Raw genomic sequence first — 13,241 nt, forward strand, 5'->3', positions numbered from 1 at the left:
TCAAGATATCTTCATTTTTTACTTAAGTTAACCGTTCCACAGACGGACGGAACGACAGACAGACCTATATATAACTCGTTTAGTTTTATGACTTACAAACAACCGTTATGTGAACACAACCATGATACTCTCTTTGTTACTATAATAGTGAGTAAAAGTTTTTTAACCTTCATTATGATGATTATAATTTTTTTCTGAACTAAATATTTTATATATCACATGTTTTGATAGCAAATGGCAATATTTTTCAAAATATTTTTACTATTTAATCTATTTCTTTTAGCACTCAAATTAAGTTCACATAATTTAAATTTGTATTTGAAATTTTTTCAATTTTAAAAATCTGGCAACATCAATAAAATATGTCACCATTTTGTCTTACTCATACTCTTTTACACTCTTATGAAGAAATCTGCAGAAGTTGTGGTGGCAATGGAACCAAGTTATATTAAACAATTTTTACCACTCATTTATCCAATGACAGCCCACTGTACAGATAATGCACTCACAAGTTAATGCAATTCTGCAATCGTATTCTTCTTGAGTTCGTGCGAAAATCTCAACTCAAATCATCGACATTATTTACGCTTCCAATGTGGCAAAAGCAAAGAGTACAGCCAAACGTACGGCTACGTGATTTCTGCTGCAACAACTTAAAAATCGGACATTGGCAGCAACGTGCTGAGCATACAGAAAAGTCAAGCAAGCACACCAAGGAAAGCGTCACACGCACATCGAAACACACGCGAACACAGTATAGTACAAAGTCCAGCGAGGAGGAAGATGGCAAAGCGGCGACGGAAGTACGCTGAAGCGGAGGAAGATGATAAGTGCCAACGGCAGTCAGCGTCATAAAGGCATTCCAATGAGGGTATATAGTTGCACGAAGTGCTCATAAAAATGTGCAATGCAATACTCTCCACAACTGCAAGCAGACCCACACACCTATAAGGCTTTGGTAGTTGAAGACAGCCGGCGGTAAGTTGACGGGGTTGAGTGCAGTGCATTTTTCATGCGTGCAATATGAGTCGCCTTTGACTCTACTTTGACTCTGAATGCCGTTACAGACATACATATGTACATGTTATATTTGTCCTTGTCGCCTGTCAAAAAATATTCGATTTCAATTCCGAGTGAATGGTTTTCAATTTCCAATAAAGAAATTTGTGCGCAAAAATCCCAAATTGATTTATAAAATTAAATAAAATTGTTGTAATTGAATTGGAGAGAGGGTTTGAATGCAAAACGAGTGTCGTTAGCAACAAATCAATTATTAACAGTAGTCGCACTTTCCTACATACTCTTACTTCAAATAAACTCCGAAGTGTCTTTGTCTGTCTTGCAGGTAAATTTCGGTTTGTCGATTTGGGTTTTTATAATTTATGCAAATTTTTTTGGGCACCTTTTACTCTCACCTTCTCAATTTTAATGGAGTCATTAATTTTGCATTTTTCGTTCAAATTCACGCACACACACAAATACTTCTTAGAGAAGGGACCAAAGGTTACTTTGTTAGTGCAGCCAATCTTCTGCGTTGTGTTTGCTTGGAATCTTCGCATAATTTTCGTTGTCATAATTTAAATGGTGTCGCCGTTTTGTGTGATTTTATCATTTTAATGGGAAATCGATGAGACTTAAATGGCTGTTATTCAGAAGTGAGGAAAGTGGTTCGTCTTTAACACTTGTAACTCTTTCGTATTTGATATTAGAGGTGACTAGTTATTGTCACAGGAATTGAATTATTTAAGGTTTTTAAAGTATTCATTAAAAGGATTTTTTATGACCGAACCTAACCTCAATTTGCGCTAAGTAGGGTATTATACAGAAATGAGTTCTAGGATTGAAACCAGGATCGAAACCAACACTGCTAAAGTAAGCTATTTTCCATAAATAATTCACGATGGGACCTTTACAGTTGTGGTCCCCTGCACGGGTATTAAAGCTATCCTCAACTGTCTGTCTACAGTTAATAAAGAGGGCTTCGCTTACTTGGGCTGCTGTGCCGAAAACCACGAGTATATCAGGGAGAACTACACAACATAAACTTTTGGATACCCAGAGTACTTTTTTAATTAGTTAGTTCAAATATGCGCCGTTTCGTTCGATAATATGTTTCCATCTAGACGGCAACTTCATAATACCCCCCTCGTAGAAGCCCCCCTCCTTATTTGCGAAGCACTCGGACAGCCACTTTTCACAAGCCTCTTTTGATTTCAACTTTTCACCACCAAGGGCGTTCGCCATGGACCGGAACAGATGGTAATCAATTGGCACTATGTCTGAGCTATATGGTGGAAACGAAGTGTGTGGTCTGTTGGAACACTCACCCTTCTTGTTTGTCCAATTCTGGACGCTTCTGGTCGATCGCCTGCTTCAAGCGGTCCAGTTGTTCGCAGTAGATGGTAGAATTAAGCGTCTGGCTATATGGGAGCAGCTCATAGTGGATGATTCCCTTCCAATTCCACCAAACCCACAGCAAAACCTTCCCGGCCGTCAATGTCGGCTTGGCCACTGTTTGGCTTGGCCACTGTTTGGAACGATTCACCGGCCTTCGACCACGACCGTTTTCGCTTGATATTGTCGTATGTGATCCATTTTTCGTCGCCAGTTACCATCCACTTCAAAAATGGGTCGAGTTCGTTCCGTTTCAGCAGCATATCGCAGGCGTTGATTCGGGCCGGAAGGATTTTTTGCGACAAATCATGCGGCCCCAAACATCAACCTTTTTTGTATATTCAGCCCTCTGCAGGTTTGAGATGGTTTAATGACTAACTCCCATCTCCTGGGCGATGTCCCAAGATGTCACATGCCGGTCTTACTCGATGTTCTCCATGATTTGATCGGTATTCGTTGTCACAGGTCTTCCGCCGGCTGGCTTATCCATGTTGTCGTTTTCACCCGCTCTGAATCGTCGAAACCTTTCTTTCGCAGTTCGAAGTGACACAAAACACAATTAAATCTCAAGGAACGTTTTTCTGTCTGATTTGCCTTTAACGAAGGAAAACATTAAAATAGCGCGAATTTCGACGTTAGTGAACTCCATGTCTACACGTCTATAACTGTTTGATCGCAATATCCAAACTAATCAGGCATAGCGTCGTTTTGTAGGTTATGTCAGGACCTTTCCAAGATGTATAGTATAGCTTTATACATAGCCGCAAAATTCAAAAAAAAGACAAAAAGGCGGAAGGAAGATATGTGACAACCTAATATTATCATAATGAATAGATTCAAGGACTTTCATTCCAGGGTATAGACTATATATATATTTCTTAATATATAAACTATCCTAGCTTATAACTACAAAACCATTTTATCAATAATTTTTTAAAGGGATGGACAACATAACCTCACTTTTGATATTTGAACTACGAATACACTCAAAACTTTAATGTAGTTATCGAACTCACTGATAAGCTCCACATATTTTAAATATATTGAATAACTTCGTAGGTTTATAACTTTTTCCTGAAACGAATTTGCATACCAAATACCTAACCTATAAATTTTTCAAAAATCCACTATCAAAAATACCTAAGTAACTCGAGTGCACTTTGGAATTAGGTAATAAAGCGCCGAATGAAAATATTCCACTTATCTTGACTTCCACTCATAACACTTGGTTGCACCACAAATGCATTAAAGAATCCAAGAAAAGTAATGCGCCAGCGACACAAGCCCCCAAGTAAAGTATTCTAAAAAATATACGCTGTCCCTTCATGCTAACAAATTCATTCGGATGAAAAATATTCCCCATAGAAATTGCAAAAATTTGAGAAATAAAATATTTTTCGGCTTGGAACCGCAGTTAAGCGGCAACTCTTATTGAATTAGTGGCAGCCAAAGAGCCAAGTGTCGGCACAAAAGTGGCCATCAACACCAAAACAACACGAACAACAACGACAATGAGGACCAAAAAAACCACAAATTGTAGTGGCCAGAATTGGAATGGAAGCAATTGGAGTGTGGTTGGAATGTGTAAGTGGCCGAAAGAAATGCAACCAACAGCAACAACGCTCCGAGTGCCTCGAAGGCAAAAGTGCCCAACAAATTGGAAGAATAGACACTAGAGTGCATGGTGTTGGTGGTATGCGGCAGTTAGGAGAGCAGAAGCGACAGCGCTGCTTCTGAGCGCGGCCGGAAGTTGCGAGCAAAATAAAAAGGTATTTATCAACATAATTACATTTTTAATGGCTTTTTAAACCGCAAAAGCCGCACAAACTAGCGCAAAAGCGGCAACAGTGGCGTTGACAACAGCCGCGCGCGGCAAAAACAAAGGCAAGTGAGTGGATAGCGGAGGGAAGGAGTAAAATGGAAGTAGTGTCTTGCTGCAAGCGAGTTATGCATAAATGTTGCTTTCGTATTTCTTTCTTTTTTTTACGCCTTTTTTCCGATGATTGCATTTCACAACTCAGTGACAAGTGGAAAATGAGAAAATGACGCTTCACTGGCTGCAAGTGGATGGCTCATTAAAGTCATACTTGTAATAAGCTTTGTGTGTAAGAATGCCAGAATTCACCACCGGTGAAGTGAAATTTTGCAACAAACGATATTATTTGAAGTATTATGAGAAAGTAGTTCGAAAAAAGACACTTCTCATAAACTATTTATACGAGTATTTTTTCGGTAAATTTTTCACATTAGTTTCTCAAACTCAGATATCTAAGTTCGTAGAATAACTCTATAAGATAATATTTCGTTTGTAACCCATAAAACTCCGACATTTCTGGAACTTAAGTACACTTCATTCGTACTCTTACCAAAATTCTTCGACAAATATGGACAATTCTCACGATTGCCTCTCTCCAAGCATCTGAGATCACTCCATGAATGTTGTCATAGATTTCCATCTCTTTAGGAAGTTACAGTTCCATTGCAATAGTTAAGATTTCTCTCGAATACTAAATATCTGTCAAGTAGTTGGCCAGAGTGAATCGAAGTTTCATACTCCCCTTTTATTATGGAGTTCAATATTAAGGTGATTGTAGGGAAGAGCTGATCACTTAATGGCTATAATGGATAAAACCTGACCCTAACGGATATTGAAAGTTCCTTATCCTGTTAAGGATAACTATAACCAATAACTATACAGGAACAACTTCTTTTGCAACTTGTACGATGCTAAATTCAGTGATTGATCGAACCATATGAAATTTCGAATACTTAAGGGGCTATACCAGTGTGACGTTTTAAAAAAATCGAGTTTTTTTATTTTTTGTTGATTCGATAGTTTATACTTTGAAAAATAGACTGTGAAAGCGATAAGATTGTATCTTGAATAGTTTTTGAATGACAGCGTTCTAAAGAGCGACCGCTCGCAGGTATATTTCTCGAAACGACATTTTTCAAAATTGCTGACATCATAACTCAACTCAACGAACTCAACGAGAAATTGACCGATCGACTTCAAATTTAAACTTAATATTCTTGAATATATTTATTATACAATGACCTACGAACTTTTTGATTTGTTGAAAATTTTAAATTTGACATTTTTTCAGAACTACGCCATTTTGTTAATTTTTGATATTTTAGATCATTGTATAGGAAATATCTTCAACTTTAATACCATTTTTAAATTTTTTTGGTTCAGCAACTCATTCGGCCGGAATCATGTCAGCAGTTAGGGAACTTTTTTTTCTGGCACCACCGAAGATAGCATATAACTCCATTATTTTTCAATATTTTTGTAAAAAAAACCCTCACGAAAATCGCCTATTTTTTTATAGGTTGCACTGGTTAGCCCCTTAAAGAGTTTTAAGATTGAAATCTGTCATATTTTTGAGCAATAATCAGAGTTTTTAGCTATAAAAATACGGTCTAAGATTAATGGGATGGATCGATCTTATACATTATAGATTAGATCTTACACCTTATAGGTCGTAATATATTCATATTTACTGGATCCAGTTGTAATTACAAGACTCATTCGAAAATCAAAATTTATAAAAGAACGTGTCATTCTTTATTCGTTAGGTGTGTGACTTCGCTAAATAATCGCACTGACCCTAAATGTAGGCAACAGATTATACAATTGAATTGTTTTATAGTAATTTAAAGAGTGGAATTCATTGTGGGTGGATTTTGAAGCACTTTCTTTTAATAAAATATTAATAATACTGTGAAATATTTCCATTTAAAAGATCTGACATCAATTGACAATCTAATAGTAAGCCAAGAGACGACATTTCGGGCTTCTTTCGTTTATTCGCTTAAAGCGTTTCTATGCTTCTTGGCTATCGTCAATTTCATCTACAATAAAGAAATTTATTTCCAAACATCTACTGATACATATTTCTCCGCATTTACCGACACTTGCTTTTCTAAATGGCATATCTACCTGCTCCATCTCACAGGAGTGATAAAAAATATTCCACGCATTGCAATGAATTCAATTCTTTCTGCAAACAAGCGCGCAAATAGAACAAGCAACCCCTGGCCAAAATTTGCGATTTCAAAGCGAATGCGAAATAGATTTTTTATTACGCGAAGGCAGAATGGAAAGGTATGAAATATGGGCAACAAGGTATAAATAAACTATGTGGCATGCCACAAATTGAAAGCGTCTTCTTGCTCACATTTGTATGCACTTAACGGTCGTTATGATGACAAGTGGCAACAGCAATGAGTACAATAAGCATTGTGAAGATATCCTGAACAGCTATATATAACATTAACTACATATGAATATGTATGACTAAATTATTTCTAAAAGACGCACTGTAACTGCCTGAGCAAATTTTTTTTTGCTTATGCAATAAATTTGAGGCGTAATTGCAATGGAGAAAAGATAATTTAAGGTCTAGCAGGCATTTTTGTGTTTTTATAAACATTATTATTAAGAAATATCGAAGAAGGTAGTGTAAAAATGTCGAATTTTATGAGCTGCTTTCCAATCTATTAAACATTTGGAGATCTCTACAGAAATTGTTGTAGAAGTTGAGAGGTAGTCCCTGTAGAGATTGTTCCTTACGAAAAGTCCATGAAACGAACTTTTTGGTTAGGCTTAAGTAGCGAGGCGTGGTATAACGGTTTAAGGTCGGTTTAGGGAATACCTTAATCTACTGCAATATCCGGATCGCAATTATATGAGGACCAGACCAAAGTTTCTTGGGATAACGCATTCACTTGGCTCTAAGTTCATGACCTTATACGTATGTATATATGTGACCCTTAGTATGTAATTACCTAGAATGGAACTGATGAAGATATTGATTGCCTCGCTACAAATGACCTCAGATTTCCTTAAGATCCCTGATATCATCAGTGTAATTTAAGGTGATCTTCCAACCTGTAGCTATTTTTTTGAAGAACGATCAGTCTTTTGCTAAAAAAATAGGACACAGCCTCGACATTGAGCTCTTCTTCAGAGTCGCTTCTTTTCAGCATTCTCTTGAGGTTTGAGAAATTAAGCCCGGCGAAAGCCATGTATCTGAAATTTTTACACGTCCCTTTTGAGTAATGGGTTCAACCACAAAACTTAGTCATTTCAATTGTCATAGAAGTCGTAGAAGACAGGCTTTGCATATCTTGGCTTTATACAGTTGTAGTTCTCACCCTTAACTGCAATAGAACCGAAATGATCTCAGATTTCTTTATGACCCCTGATATCGCAAGTGCAATTTAAGGTGTTCTTTCAATCTGTAGATATTATTTTTGAAGAACTGTCAGTCTTTTGCTAAAAAAAATAGGACACAGCCTCGACATTGAGTTCTTCTTCAGAGTTGCTAAAGCTATCCAGAATTATCTTGAGGTATAAGAACACGAAAAAGTCGCTAGAAATTTAGATCCGGAGAAAGCGATGTACCTGAAAGTTTTACACTTCCCTTTTGAGTGATGGGTCTAACCGCAGAAGTTATGGATTTTAATTCTCATAGAAGTCGTATTAAGGCAGACTTTGTATATCTTAGAACGAAAGGGCGAAGAAAGAGACCACATTATTCAATATATGGGAGTCTTAACTCTGGATCGATATTTTCAATTTTTGATACCGAATGAAGCTAAATATCTACATAAATAAATTGATTTAAGGTGTTAAAATTTAGACGAAGAAAACTATTTTACACCGTTGCAAGATTTTGCGGGTAGAAGAAATTAATAATCATATGTCTTACACAACCCTCTAAGAGACCAAATTTTTAAACAGAAACATGGTATGGGTACTTGAAGAAAGCTACAACAACTGAAACACAAATTATATAACAAAAAAATAACAACAACAAAGCTTCAATTAATAAGCTCCAATTGCATAATAACCCAAACCTCAAACTCATTGACACTAATCAGCCACTAACTAACTAATAGAGAGGCTTATCGCAACTTCACTACTTTGATTATTTAAAAACGGCACAAACACAGACACACACACACACACACGCTGCTGATTTACAAAGAATAACTAATCAATATTTAAACAAATTGCTTCATTTATTTATCTGGTGTTTGTTGTTTGTTTTGTTGATTATTATGCTTTGTGTTTGCCGAACGGCCGTGTGCCGAGCGCAGTCTGCGGTGATGCGATGCGTTCGGCGACAGCACTTTCACAAGAAGACGAGGTGGCCGAGTGGTTAAGGCGTTGGACTGCTAATCCAATGTGCTCTGCACGCGTGGGTTCGAATCCCATCCTCGTCGAACAAACAAATTTTTTATTTCCTAAATACAGAGTGAGAGCGAATTTACATAAGCGAAATATTTGCGAATTAATGTGTTTAACTTTAGCTGCAATTATGGAATTTGTTTGAGATTTAAGAACGTTGACTTTGTTTGTGGAAAGCGAGCTTTGGGTTTGGCGATAGCGCGATAACGGTTGCTATGTATGTATGTCAAATAAAGTGTTTATGATAATTATAAGCAGGAGATGGCGAATTTGATTTCAAATCAATTCGCAAAAGTAGGTTATCAACAACACGTAGACATGAAGACATTCATTTGTACATACATTATACATTCGTATGTGGATTACGAATCAAAAAATATTTAATTTCACATTTAAAATCACATTTTTTAACTTTTATGATTAATGGGCTTTCAGTTTCTATTTTAAGGAAATCACATTCTTTTTGGCAAATTTTTAATGAACTATTCAACCTAGGTTATTTTAGAGCGCAATATCGATTATAGTGATCTATTTAATTTTTATGCTTGGGTTGTGGTTCAAAAATTTCCTCAATCTCGAGAATTTCTTTCAAGAGTCCATTCTTCGGACTTTTAATGTTCCATATGTCGATTGACTCCAGAGGTATGTGTCGAACGGAGAATTTCAGAGGTTTTGATATATAGGATATTGTAAAGAAACATGAAATCGAAAAAAAAACATGAAAAACATTTGAAGGATACTTAAAAAAAAGTTTTATCGAAAATAGCGAGGAATAACGGATTTATCGTCGATCTCTGCAGGCACCTCGAAAAGAAATGTTTGTACGGTGACCAGCCTACAGCATCGCAGGATCATCCGAAACCAAAAAATCAAAATGCTTTCTTTAGTTTATTAGTTCATCTTTCAATTGACGTCGAGTTTTTTTTCAATTTTTGGTACCATTTTCAAGCCAAAATGACGATTTTAGACGAAAAAATCGACCTATTTGTTATTGTAAAATTGTTAGTAATTAATTTTTTTGGAAAAACGACGTCATTCGAGAGCTATATATATGTAGAATATTTGTTCAAAATTTCAAAACGATCGATGCAATAGTTTTTCCTGTAGGCTGATCACCGACTTTAAAACTGACATATTTGGGAAAATCGATTCAAAGTTTTGTGTAGTCAGCGCAGGTAGCTGGAGGTACCGTTATTCAACCTGCTGTAACTTCGTTAGTTTTTCTTCGAATGACCTAAAACTTTAACACAATATTCTTGAGATGTTGATGGTTCAAAAAAAAATAAATAAAAACAAAAATGAAAAAAAAAGTTGTCAAACGTTACCCCCCTTAAGGGGTTACATGGGTTTTGTGGGTTCAAAAAAACATTTTTTTTGTTTTTTGGTTTATTAATTTCTACAACATCTCAAGAATGTTATCCTAAATTTTCAAGTCGATCCATATAATAGTTTCGGGGATACAGCCTTTGGAAGGTGAGCGCTCCAAGTCAGGTCAACTTTAATCGCGTTTTTCTCGGAACCAAATTTTCTCGAAAACTACTCAACCGATCTTGATAAACAGTTGTTGCACAGGTGTTCGAGATACAATTTTTTTTTTTAACAAATATTTAAATAATTTTAAACTAAAACTATTTAAAAAAAATGTCAAGTAAATTTGACCGATTTTTTTTTTTTTTTTAATTTCTGCCTAAATTCCAATTTTTACTTTTTTTGTCTTTCCTTCGTTCAAGCACGAGTTTATGGTCTTCATTAACTTATTTTTGTTTTTTTTTTCAGTTTAGATGATCCTGATAGGAGTTATGCGGACGCACCCTGTTCACAATGGAGGAGTTTTAATTTTTTTTTTTTGAAATTTCAGAAAAGACAGAAAAAGTTTGAATGAAATAAATAATTTTTACACAGAAAAAAAAAATATTGAAAATAGGCCATTTTTAACACGACAAAACCCATGTAACCGCTTAAGAAACCATATGAAGTATTCCAATTTTTGGAGTTCAGATGACATTCCAAGGTCGACAAGTCAAAATAATCAGCAGTACTTGAATTTATATCTACAAGAAACCGTTATCTCGGTAAACTTCTGATGCAATGACAGCTGTTTTATTTCTAAAATATGGAGAAATGAAGATCCATATACTACATTTACCCTAAAACCCAGGTGTTGTAAGGATGTTAGGTTTGAATGTCAATATCAAGAATCTTACACCTAAAATTTTTTTTTTTTAGATACAATTTTTTTTAATACAATTTTTTTTTAATAAAATTTAATTTTTTTTAAGATTTTTTTTTACCAATCAGCAAAATTTTAGGTCGATTTTATCTTTTTGAAATTTTTAGGTCACAAAGGTAACAAAAACGAAAGAGATTAAAAAATAAATAAAATATAAAATATTTTAAGAGTGTTGCCACCTATTATAACACCTAAATACGCTTAACACTGGCTTTTTAAATTTTTACTCTCCAACCATTCACGCATCACTCACTCAGGTGAAACGAAATTAATTCCGAAGCTGTGCGGCAGCGGTGGCATCATTTCTTATTTATTACAAAAGATTTATGCAAGATTTAAGGCTCGGTTAAGCTAATCCAACCGCGAGGTGCTGGCGCCGTCAGCGAAGCGGCATAGCGGAAATATGCACACATATCCTTGTGAAAGCATAAGCGCACACAATCGCTGTTAGTTGGCGTATAAGTTGCAGCATCACAAACACAACCACCAACAATAACAACCACAACAACAGCGATTATTTAAATCAAATTTCCGCACATTTCTTTATTTCCAACGCCGCAATGCACTCGCGCACTCATGAATTCAAAGCCACAGCAGGCGAACTTTAACGGTGTAAGCACACGAATTCCCACAGGATGCAGCTGCAAGGCAGCAAGGCATGCCGATAGAGCAACTTGCGCAAAGTGGTGTGAAATTTTGATGTAGTTTTGCTTTGAGAATATTTTTATTTCAAACATTTTACTTTATTTTTTTGTTAGCTTTGCATGTGTGTGTATGCCTACACTTTTATGTATGAAGTGAGTGTTAAAGTGCTTCTCGTTTTTTTTTCGACGCCGCAACCGCCACTTCAGCACTGTATGTGTGTGTGTGTGAAAGTGTGCGTTAAACTCCAGTGGGAAAATGCTCAATCATATTAACTCAGGCAGCACCTTTTTCTCATGCTTGTAAGCGCACTTTGGCAAGTTGTGCAAAGGATCTCACAGGCGCAGGTGCCAAAGCTGTGTGTGTGTAAGTGCGGCTGCTGCAAAAGGAAATACGCCGAAAATGCCTTGAGGCCTGTTGCAGCAGCAGCTTTGAAACACACACACTCAAATTCATTCGACTACAAATATCATTTCATGCATGTCTAAGAAGCGTATTCGCGCTTACATGGATATAAGGGTGTGTATATGTGCCTTTCACGGTTATGATTTCATGTTAGTTGGCTTATTTAAATCGTCAATGAGTGAGCTGAGCAATTAAACTTTATGCGCAAGATTCTATTGTAACTGTGATTGTTTTTGCAGTTTACGGGATTGCAGAGAAAACATTTTAAGAGAGAAAATATAATTTTTTTTTTTCGAAAAATCGAGAATGAAATTTTGGAGGCCAAAATCAGTGGAATTCTTTACTTTTTAGGAAATATTTTATGCTGAAATAACCACATTTGGTAAATACGTCTTCTTACCTACCTGATACGCCCTTTGATTTTGTTTGGAGATATTAAAGAGTACCACCAGCTCTTTTTAAATCACTTCAAAGCAATCGCATTTGTGAATAGAGGTACACAATTCTCTGGTGATTTGATATGAAGTAAATTTTTCTGCAATTTAGTTATTTTATATGTAAGAAAAATTTAAGCAAGTGTTTATGCATATGATATACAGACATACATACATACACTCAACTGCAACACATTTATCAACACCGTTAACCCTGAAATGTGTAAATTTCCAGGCGCATAATACTCATATAAACACATGCTGCCGCTGAAACACGCAAATATATTCGTTGTTGCAGGGAATGATATGCTCATGCATATTGGTACATATGAATATATGTACATACAAACTAGGAGATATGTAAATTTGTATTAACATGTTTGTATAGGAACTCCTTTTCGCTTTTGTTTGGCATTTTTTTTTTTTTCATAAACTCGCCACTCTTTTGTGTCGTTGCCTCTCGTTAAACAGCTTTTCAGTTCTTTAGCGCGTCTGGCGGTTAACTATGGTGTTAGCCAGTTACTTTGCCTTTTGCCAGTGGAATCATGTTGCATGTGGCATGCGCCAGTACTTGCTCATTTCCACGCTTAATTTACAATTGACATAAGTTCGCCTTTGTACAGTATTATTTTGTTGCGTCGTATTTTTATTCCTTTTGCTTGAATTCCCATTCTTGCACTTTGTTTTATTTTGTCTGAAGTCGGCGTTGTTGCACAGTGCCTTTGCTATGCAAATTTTTGCAGTTCTACAATGAAGCTGATTATTTTACTGCTGCGGCTTATATATGTATATATTTTCAAATACAAATATTTATACATACATATATATATATATATGTATTTCTCATAGAGTTTGTTTCGGAACCTGGGATCCTTTTGTAATTTCAAGAAATCCTAAAATATGAAGAAGAATTTGTTTAGAAAATAAAGCACAA

The 13,241-nt window shown here is 35.8% G+C and overlaps 1 protein-coding gene and 1 non-coding gene across 9 annotated transcripts in view; one reads left to right on the plus strand and one right to left on the minus strand.

The window, feature by feature from the left end:
- Positions 1–13,241, minus strand: part of LOC114803847 (cytochrome P450 4d8-like) — a 38,557-nt gene that overhangs the window by 25,004 nt on the left and 312 nt on the right. For 2 of the 8 annotated variants that reach the window (XM_054228985.1, XM_054228988.1), the window contains exons 2-4: positions 13,128–13,200; positions 12,483–13,052; positions 12,278–12,408 (exon numbers count right to left, since the gene is read on the minus strand). The gene's annotated coding sequence lies outside the window, so the exon portion shown is untranslated. Of the gene's footprint in view, positions 1–12,273; positions 12,409–12,478; positions 13,201–13,241 lie in introns of all 8 variants that reach the window. The other 6 variants (XM_054228987.1, XM_054228989.1, XR_008470854.1 and 3 more) reach the window with 5 other exon arrangements.
- On the plus strand, positions 8,550–8,631 carry Trnas-gcu (transfer RNA serine (anticodon GCU)). Its single transcript has one exon. It is a non-coding gene; the product is annotated as a tRNA-Ser (tRNA).

The sequence above is a fragment of the Zeugodacus cucurbitae genome, chromosome 4 (assembly GCF_028554725.1).
Source record: "Zeugodacus cucurbitae isolate PBARC_wt_2022May chromosome 4, idZeuCucr1.2, whole genome shotgun sequence".
Taxonomy (NCBI): Eukaryota; Metazoa; Arthropoda; class Insecta; order Diptera; family Tephritidae; genus Zeugodacus; species Zeugodacus cucurbitae.